The sequence below is a fragment of the Juglans regia genome, chromosome 6 (assembly GCF_001411555.2).
Source record: "Juglans regia cultivar Chandler chromosome 6, Walnut 2.0, whole genome shotgun sequence".
NCBI classification, from domain to species: Eukaryota; Viridiplantae; Streptophyta; class Magnoliopsida; order Fagales; family Juglandaceae; genus Juglans; species Juglans regia.
Window position 1 is genome coordinate 33,877,267 of NC_049906.1, and position 11,241 is coordinate 33,888,507.

An 11,241-nucleotide genomic window follows, 5' to 3' on the forward strand; every position below is an offset into this window, starting at 1 on the left:
TCGCCTTTTTCCTTTTATAAGTCAAAGAGATTTGAGGTATACTTACAAGAAACTACACATCGAGAGATGGTATATTCTTAAAATCTTATCATGAAAAGATGACGTCAAGAAAAAAATAGAAAAGGTTTAATCTTAGGACCGATGGCGCTTAATTTCATTGTCTGGCTCTTTAGTATGCCAAAACCATCACGTATCTTCTAATTCTGTCTATGTCAAAACCTTGAACTACGTATATTAATTTATTGCTTTGAATTGTATCTTTATCTTTGCAAGTAAATATATAATGACATATTGTCGTTGTTGATATATACTTTCGTTGCGGCCAAGCCTAACAATACGGTTGATGGTCCACAATGATAGCTCGGGCGTTGATACGATACTCAGATGCTCATCTATGAAATAAATAATAAATAAAATATATAAAATATAAATAAATAGAGATAAACATAAGTGTTTGTTGGGAACAAAATCTATTATGTTATGTGATTTTATAATCTCTCGTGATCTCTCATATCTCTTAATATAATTAAGAAAAATTAAGATTGAAGGAAGGTTAAAAAAGATACCGTCCTTGTACAAATCTAGAGAGGGGAACCAATAATCTGCCACCTTAATTTGTAGAGATAATCTCCTTTTATAGAAGCATTTTTTCTTATTTAGAGTAGTTGAGACTTACTAGTCTTACATCACTTTCACTTTTAAAGAGTGATTTGGATTTAGAGATGAGTTGAGATGGTTTGTGAATAGTAAAATAAAAGTTAAATTATTTATTATATTTTATGTGAAAATTTTAGTCTTGTTTGTTTTTACAAGTATTCTCAACTCATCTCATCTCACTCATTATTACAATTTTATTAAATTTTTACATAAAATAAAATAAAAAATTTAACTTTTTCAAATATCAAAATAAAAATAATATTAAAAAAATATTTTATAATAATATTTTATTTAATTTTTAATTTTTATTTCAACTTATTTTATTTCATCTTATCTTATCTATAAAAACAAACAAGGTGGGTAAAAAAGAACATGAAATGCGTACAAATTCATGCTAGCTAATTAAACAATAAATATATATGTGGTATTTAATTAAATGGATGAACATTGACGAAGTAGCAAGGAAAATTCTTGAGAAGTCCGAAAATAAGTGTGTAATTTGCTGTATTTTATATATATGTTCTTGTAAACTCCATCCATTGGAACTTGGCCAACCCCTTCCATCACATGAATGCCTTTCCCTGCCATAATTTTTTATTTAGGGCTTAGAATATAAGAGAGATAGATATATATAAAATAATTTTATAGTATTTTTAGCTACCCCATTCCAACAATATTATATATTAATAAATACTGTAAGCTGACTTAATTTGTTTTATCTATTTATCTTTTTGTCTTTTGTCTTTAATTTGTTGTTAAATATTTTTAACATGAAAACTGAATTTCTAAAATGATCTTTGACAATCTATGATGCTCCACAATATTGAATCTAATGAAATAACATTGAAATAGAAAATATACATCTCTTTTGATAATTTGATGAAGAACTTATATGATTACAAGAGAATCATCATTCTAATAATTTTACTTCCGAGTGTGTCCTGATGGTTAGAGACACAATTATATTGTAAGTGACTATCCTTATTCCTTGACCTTCTCAGTACTAAAACTGATTTACTGGTCATCATAAAATCTAGAGCTATTTATATTTTATTATAACTTATTGACTAAGTGATTTGATTTGATCTAATAAAAACCCATTAGGGATGTAGACGTGTAAGACATCTGCTCAGAATAAGGGTATGTTTGGACAATGAGATGAGATGTAAATTTTATGAATAGTAATTAAATGGTTTGTGAATAGTAGTAAAATGACTTGAGTTAAAATGTTTTACTGGGTTTTGGAAAATGAGAAATAAAAAATTGAATATAAATATTATAATGTTAAAATTTTGTTAGAATGTAAATTTTTAATATAATTTTTGTTTTGAAATTTGAATAAATTGTATTTTATTTTAAAGTTTGGAAAAATTGTAATGATTAAATAAAAAAGTTGAAAATTAAAAATTAAAAAGTATTTACGTTTGAATGAAAATTTTGAAATAAGATGAGATCATCTCACTTTCCGAACAAAGAGTATCTAAAATAATATATGAATAGTAATAAGAATAGTAGTAAATAATTTATAAATAATAGTAAAATAGTCTGAAAATAATTGTATTTCTAAATAGACCCTAAAATTCCTACAGTAGTGTATATATATATATATATATATATACACTAGCAGTAGGTAACGTCCAAGGGACATTTGCCTAATTATTTTTTTTTAATTTTTTTTATCTAGTGATTGAAGAAGTGTTTTTTTAATACTTTTGTGAATTTTTTATTTTTTTAAAAATGTTTATGATGATTAAAAAAATACATGAAAAAAAGGAAAAGAAAAATAAAAAAGTAAAATACACATTCATAACATATTTTCAGGCTACTTCTTCATTAGTTGTAGCAGTTCTTTTTAGTTAATTAATAATATTATCATATTTAAATTATGTTAAAATTCTAATTATTTATATTGTTATAATTTTTTAAAAATATTTAACAAAATTTCATCATTTATTTAATATTCAGTAAAACTTTATATTTTATTTAATGATGAGAAATTAGTATTTTATAAATTGAAGTTAATTTTAAGTGTATGATATAATATTTAAATTTAAATTATCTATTTTATGTTAGTTTAAATCAATATTTAAACTTCTACCGTTAGATTAAATCTGAAAATTAAAAATGAAGGGTTGGAATTTAAAACTCAAAAACTAATATTTTTTCCTACTTTTCCTTTTTTCTTTTCTCATTCCTCACGCACGATTATGGTATTACGTTGCACATTGGCATTCACACGGATAAACCCAAAAAGAAAAAAAAAAAACTAAATAAACATGTGAAGAAAAAAAAAAAACTGTTCATAATTACTGCAAAAAAAACTAAAAAACTAAAAATTACTGTTTATTATTATTGATAAACAGTAGTATTATATGCGCTTTTAAGTATAGGATATATATAATATATATATATATATCAGGTTTATGAACAGTTGCATGCGATTGGCTTCTACTTCTAGAGCCGTGCAAGTACAAGAAATTAACAAGAGAGCCTCGTTGTTAGAGGAAAACCTTTTTAATTGTGCGAACATGATGTTTTTTTAGCAATTTCTTAATGGAAAGTTCAAATTATTCCATTTATATTTTAAAATGGTTAGTTAAATAATATAATTGGAGTTCTATCAAAATCTTATAAAGATCGAGAGTTTGATCTCTTTTCTAAATAAGATGGAATCTCATTCATTACTTATCTTTAAAGATAAAACTGTGCAGACGCTCGGGAACTACCACCTCTAAAAATTTTAAAAAATAATATTTATGTGCTGTAAAATTATAATTCTAAATATCTTTAAAATATTTGTGAGTGGCCGCAGCACTCAAACACTCAGCCAAAAGTAGCACGCTAATATTTCTATCATTTCTATTCATACAGTGATATACCATCTCCATTAGCCTGTGATAGAAAATGACATTTGAGTTTCTTTTTCATTTGACCAAAAAGTCTTCTACTTCTTTTTTTTTTTAATGCTCTTTTTCTATTCTTCATGACATGGAGACTGTTCTGAAGTTAAAAAATTATAGAATTGTTGACTTTTTTTATAGTCATGGTGGAGGAAAATGAAATCTGATAAAGTTTAAATAAGAGATTCAGATGAGTGGTTTCAATAATTTAGTTTATCCACATCTAACTATCTTTATATGGTTAATATTAAATGTCGGTTACGATTGGTTCTGTCGATTACTATTTATCCTTACGTATGACACACTTTGCCGATCGTCCTCCCATACACTAAATTCTAGTGACTTCTGTCCCTATTTACTCTTATCCTTATCATATGGGGTATCACAATCTATTCTCTTAAATATATTTCTAATTAGGATTGACTCTGATATTATTTATAATGTCCTAATGAAAGGCTCAAATCATATGACTTATACTTCAAAATGATTAGTCAATGATACAATTAGAGTCCAATTGGAATCTTATAAAGAGCAAGAATTTTTCATTCTTAAGCAATGTGAGATCTCATACTAGGGCTGTACAGGAACTGCCAGAACCGGCCGTGAACCGATCAGACCGACCGTCGGAGTATGGAATCGGCAAAGAACTGGTCGGCGGTCGAGAGGAATTGAAGGAAAACCGATATTGACGGTTTGGCGCCGATTTGAACCCGTGGAAAACCGTTGAACCGGCTGATCCGATCTATTTATATATTTTTTAATATATATATATAAAACGGCGTCGTTTCACTTGAATAAGTGAAACAACGTCGTTTTAGAGCCTGAAAGTTAAAAAAATTTATAATAGAACGGCGCGACGCTGTTTCAAAATGAATTAATAACCCCCTCCCCCAACACTCCTCTTATTCTTTCCCGCGTCGTCTTCTTCCTCTCTAGTCTCTACAACTCTCTTCTTCTTCCATGGTAGTGACAGCGTGACACTTCTTCATTCTTCCTCAGTTCTTCCTCCTTCATAGAAGACGCCGACGGTGGACCGAAGACTTTGCCAACGCACGTCGAGATCGATATGATCGGTTTTCTCTTCCCAAACCCATGATTTCGGCCGGTTCAATAGACTCATGGCAGACGTCGGTAATGTCTCAATTTTGCGCCGAAACCGACGTCGAACCGATCGGTCTACAACCCTATCTCATACACTACCTATATTATCCTTATCATATGAGGTATCACACTTTTTCTTTGAAAAATGCGAGATTTGAATATCTCAAGACTTTATCTAATATTACTATTTTTTTTTTTTTTTTTATCTTAGTGCTTTCTTGGGGACATCAAAGTTTCAGAGTACCAAACAAGGACTATTGAATCATGAGAAAGTGTTTTGAGTATTTGAGATTATTGGTGTTTGGGGGGCTTTTCTGGAGTCTCATTATTTTTTCAGTTCCAACATTCATCATTGTATTTTTTATTTAAATTCTTTTTTACATTTTACCATCCAGAAATCTCTACTTATTAGGGTTGTAAAACTAAACCAAAGAGCCGGCCCGAACTGATCTATACCAGTTGGTTAGATCCAATTTTGGACCGATTCGGTCCGAGACTTGTTTCTCCATTTTAAAAATTGGTCAAAACAAATCCGGTTCCGATTTTAGGTTTTCTGGCACCGGACCAAACCGGTTCGTATAAATATATTTTTAATTAATTTTTAATATTATATATAATATTTTTTTTATATAAAATAATGTTATATTATAATTTTTAACATAAAATTTAAATCTTAAACATGAACATTTGTTTAATCATATGTTTTAAATATAAAGTATATATTAATTATATTTTATGGCCTAATAAATTCTCAACACGCTCCACCAACAATATCCCCCAAAAGTTCTCTAACCTCTCTCTAGAAAACTCACTAAAAAACTGAAATACCTATGAGGGAGGTGGGAGTTTCGGCTCCTCCCCCCTCCCTCTTCCCTTCTCCTCCTCTCAGCCAGTACTTTTTTTGTATTCTCTGTTGTTTTTTTTGGATTTTTTTAGGTCAAATAAAGGAGGAGTGCTGGTTGGAGATCTTCTGGTGGTCAGAGGACACCACGCACCCCACATGGGGATTCAAAGGCTGCCGATCTATTAGCCTACCGAACGCGGCGTCTAAAGGAGCGGCGCGTCTTCTACACGCGTCGATTGAAGTCTGAGCGTGGCTGCCACATGCCACTGTGAAAATTCTTTTCTAGCGCCATGCATGGTGCCGCTAGCGCCTCCGGCACCTCCACGATCATCTACCCGAATTTTTCCTCGACTGGCGCGAGTCCTACCCCTACCTTTGCAGCCTCTTTGTGTAGTGTATCTCTATTTTTTGCAGTGTTTTCTTAATATTTGTAATTTTATTTCTCTGTTTGTGATTATTAATAAAAAAATAAAAAAAAAATAGGCTATTGGACTTATGTCCATAGTAGGGGAACCCCTCATCCTCTTTTGGAGGATGGGGTGATTTTCTCCTCCTCCTCCTTTGGAGGTGGATGATGGTTTTTAATCTCTGTTTTTTTACGGAGTGTGATACTCTCTTATGAGAATTTCTAGAAGTTAAGATAATGTTCGTCGCAAATAAATTTGTGTGCAGGGAGGCGTATAATAGATGTGTAGTATGGCTTGTATTAGGAGTTTTTTTCTGTATTGACTAATCATAGCTATAACTTTATTCATGAATGAAATGAAATCTATTTCCTATAAAATAAATAAATAAATTCTCAATATATTCATTTTGATAAATACATTAGTAATACTAAAACCAGACCGAATCAAACTGAAACTAATAAATTGGAAGTACCGGTTTAGGAGGGTAACCGGTGCGGTATCAATCATTGAAATGCAAAACCGGTGTATACCGGTTCAATCCCAAAATTTGTCCAAAATCAGACTGGTTACACCCCAACTACTTATTATGTGTCTTTAATATCTAATCATTAAGAATCTAAGAGTTATTCTATTTTTAAGCTGATGTATAAAGCAATATATCATCATATCACTTAAAATGATAAGGTTTTATTTGAAAGATTCAAATTTTAAATTTTATCTTTTAACTCAAATTATATCATACATGTAAGTATTTTTCTTCTTGTTATGTTCTACGTACCAACTTGATAATATAATTTATCTTTTAATAAAATTAGGTTTGTTCTCCAAAAGTCAATTAAAACTCATTTATTTTAATTAAAAGGGCTAAGAAAAATTAAGATGGTTTTGGCACTTCAAAAAAATTCCTATATATTATCATCACTCATGCTTTGGTCTCCAAATAAAAAAATAAAAAAATCATGGTTTCGTCTTCATTGGTGATGATAAAATTAACAGTCTTTTCGGTACTATATTTATATGTAATTTATAAATAATTATATACTATGAAATTCTCAAATTATCGAGCTTTGTTCTTAATAAAAAATTAAATAATATATAATTAAGTGACACATATGAAATTAAATTACTATTTTAATCTGATTTAAAAGCACCACAAATTAATTTAGCTAAATTTTAAATAAAAGTAAGAATTTAATAACACTCAGTTAACTAAATTTCATTAAATTCTTCCTATGCCTGTAAGTTTGCAATTAATTTAAGAGAAAATGATCTATTAATTAGAAGCCTTATTTTTTATTAAAACAAAAATTTTATTCAATATCTTCTTAACATAATAAATATTTTTTAATATTATGAAAGGGTACGTAGCATCACCGGTGAGAAGACGATAATAAAATGGATGGTGGGTGAGTTATACGTAGCATTAATTAATTAATAGAGGAATATTAATTTCAATCAATCACAAATGTAAACCAAACGCGTTTTTTGTTTTCCTTTTTCACTCTCAAAATTCTGGAATCAATCCAAAACTCAAACCACCAATGATAAGATGTACCTAGATTTTGGACACTCCAAGGCACTACAAGAAAAATAGTCTTTCTCAGCAGCAAAAATTGCCGAAAATAAGCCGTAAAATCGCCGAATCGCGACGATATAAAAATCGCTGCAATTAAGATTTTTTGTAATGATTTTATTTTTAACAGACAAAATCGTCACAAAAAATCTTATTTCTTATAGTACTGAGGTGAAAATGCAAAACCCTAAATTTTGATAAATTTTCTCAAAATTCTCAAAAACAAATCCCAATCGATAAATCCATTTGATCATCAGCATCAACCTAACTATATAAATAGCTAGGAGACATGATATGCCACGGTACCTCAATATGCTCCCTGAAAATGGTGCAGACTTGAGTGGCAATTAGCTGAACAGCATTAATAGGTCGTGTCGAGCTGTGTACCACTTGGGAGATATATCCAATATAGCAATGGGTTGCATGCAAATAATATACTACAAGAAAAATAGATTTTTATGATCATTTAATTGCGACGAAAAAGTTATTTGTGATTAAAATAGACTCATTTTGACTGTAAATAATCATTTCGCTAAAATTAAATGATCACAAATAAATAATTTTTTTTGTAGTGAATACTAATTAATAGGAGATTAAATGCGTGATCTTGATCTTCTAAGTCAATATTTTATGGAATAATTAATTCATGCGAAACGTGAACTTTCATGCATAAGCTAGCTAGCTAGCTAGGTTCCAGTCTTCCAGATAGATTATCTTCCATCCATTCATCAGCAATATTAGTCCATATTAAACGGCAAAAGATCATGGAAAACATGGCAACGCGAGTCTCACTAATAGACCCGGGGGGCATGATCATGTGATCATGCATGGCACTCGGCCAGAAAAAAAAGTTTTCCGTGTACATTGCGTGTGTTGACCCATAAAGATGTAGACAAAGTTGGCAGCAGATGACTCATCATGGTTCTGGTCCTTGGACTCAGTCAGATGATCTAGATCAGCCATACATCTCGTAGTCATATTTGAGACTCTTGTCCCCATTGGTTTTGAATGTGCAATCAAGTTGGCCTCTATATATCAATATCATATGATATATCATCTATTGCTCATGTAGTTGAGTACTACTTATATAGGGGATTGAGAGCTTTTCACTATAAGAAAAATAAATTTTTGTGATTAATTTATTATAATTAAAAGACTATTCGTAATTAATTTTAATTAGAATTAATTAATCACAAATAAACAATTTACTTGTAATATTTGTAATTTTCTGGCTTAAATGTTCTTAATCAATTAGAAATATATAATATAAGCACGTGGATCTTAATATATTTAACGTTAAAATCAACGTTGTCCACGAACAACGTTTAATATCACAAAATCAACTGACTATTGATTTGAAATGTGTCATGTAATTCAGGGACGGAACTAGGAAGTTTTGTTGGCGGGCCAATAATTGACATAAATATAAAAGCATGTAATTAGTTCTTGTAGTCTCCCACTATATGCGTACACGTGCATTACTAAAAATATATTTAAAGACTTAGATCCCGTTTGGATATTAAGTTAAATTGAAATGAGTTAAGTTATTTATAAATAATAGTGAATTGAGATGGTAGAGCGAGTTTCATGAGACTTACTTAAGATGAGTTTATATGTGTTTAAATGTTAATATGATCAGTCTAGATGTATTTATGAAAAATTGAAAAAAATTGTGGATTCTGCGTATAAGAAGATGTTGAGTTGAAAATGTTGTGGGTCCCATATGTACAGATGTTTTGAGTTGAGTGATGTTTAGTAATTTCATAATTGAGTGTTTGTATATTAGATTCAGCTTAAAATTAGACTGAACTGAGTTGATCTCAATATCTTCCAACTTCCAAACAAGCCCTTAAAGTTAAAAAAAAAAATCAATATAGTAATCGCTCAAAATTGATTAAATATTTAAGAAAAAAAAAAGTCAAATTTGTTCTACAAATCCATCATAAAAGCACAAATAAAGGAAAAAATTAAGAAAAAAATAAACTTTATTGTTGAATCTAAGACTGAATGTTGTAAAGCCTCTATTATATAGATAGGAATAGTCATGGGATGTGTGTTGCTTTCAGTCCTAATTGTTAAGTCGATGATGGCATAAATGTCAACAAAATTCAATCAAAAATAAAATAGCTAGTAGAAGACTTGAACAGAGAAGTGTCAACAAATAGGAAAAAATGAGTTTTTAAATATATCAAATAGCTTATAAAAAAAAGAGCTAGAAAATTTCTTCCCCATTATGAGATGTGAAAAAATATATATATTAAACAATCAATATGAGAATGTGAGATTTTAATAATGACCAAAAAATAAGTATGAAAAAATTATCGAGAAAATAAAAGGAACTTGGAAGGCGTGTTAAGATTTTTGAAATGAGATGAGATGAGATTAATAAAATATTATTAGAATATTATTTATTATTATTATTATTATTTTAAGATTTGAAAAAATTAAATTATTTATTATATTTTATATGAAAATTTAAAAAAATTATTATGATAAAATAAAATAAGATGAGATAATTTCTATATCGACGAGCATTGTCATTATATTAAGAATATCTTAAACAAATATGTATGAAAGAAGGGTTTTAAAAAGTTTTGCACCCCTAAACACAGTTCCGCCGAACCCATTATTTCATGTAATTTTGATCCTCATGAGTCATATTTGAGACTCTTGTCCCCCGTTGGTTTTGAATGTGCAATCAAGTTGGGCTCTATATAGGCCCCCAGGCCCAAATTCCCCGCCCATGTCACAAGGCTGAGAACCTAACTTCCTAGCCTAGGCTCTATATATATAGACACATGCATGTAATATTTAATATAATAATCCTTGTTTCATTTGAAAATTCCGTCACGACACATGGCCAAATGGTGTTGAATTTCTTCTAATCTATGGAAAAATAAATAAATAAATAAATTATTTCACTCGAGTGAAGTGAAGACCTGTCATTGCTTTCGATTAAACAGAGACGCCACCTTCATAGCAATCCGAGTAGGCTCTCTCGTCATTAGGAAAAAGCTGTTATACCTACTAATTCTTATCCTTCTACTTAACCGTTTAGAAAAAAAAATTATTTAATGATTAAAAATTTGAATTTTAGTATATTTTTATTTTTTTTATTTTTTAAATATATTTAAATATATTAAAAAAATGTGAATAAAAAATTAAAAAATAAAAATTACAAAAGTAACTAACGATAATAATGAACGATACTACTCGAGTGTTGTGGGCATAGATTGATTAGTGTTTTTTTGTTTTTGCATGAGAATTTTGAGGCCTCTTCTCCAATGATTTGTAGTTACTTTACCCTTTTCTCCTTTACTTGTTAGGATTGTGATCTTTGAAACTCTCTCAAATTGGAACTAGTCATTGTTTTCACCCCCTAAGTTTTGTCATTTTGGAGCTAATGTTCCATCTCAATGTCAACTTATATATATATCATGATAGGGCTTTCACATAAAGCATATTCCAAACAGCTGCCTACATTTCTATCATCTTTCATAATAATCCTTGTTTCGAGTTTTGATCGAGATTCTGGTAATTGAGACAACGACTGTTTGTTTTGTCGAGAACTATGAGACTCATAAATGATAAAATTAAACATTAAAAAATAGCATTACTTATTGTTAAGTGCAGCTACTAATTAATATGTATCGTTACGCAAATCTCATCAAATATATCGATCATAGGATAATATTATACTTATACTATAATATCACATTACAAATTACTCTATGTTAAACTTTATGGTGAGTGTAGAAA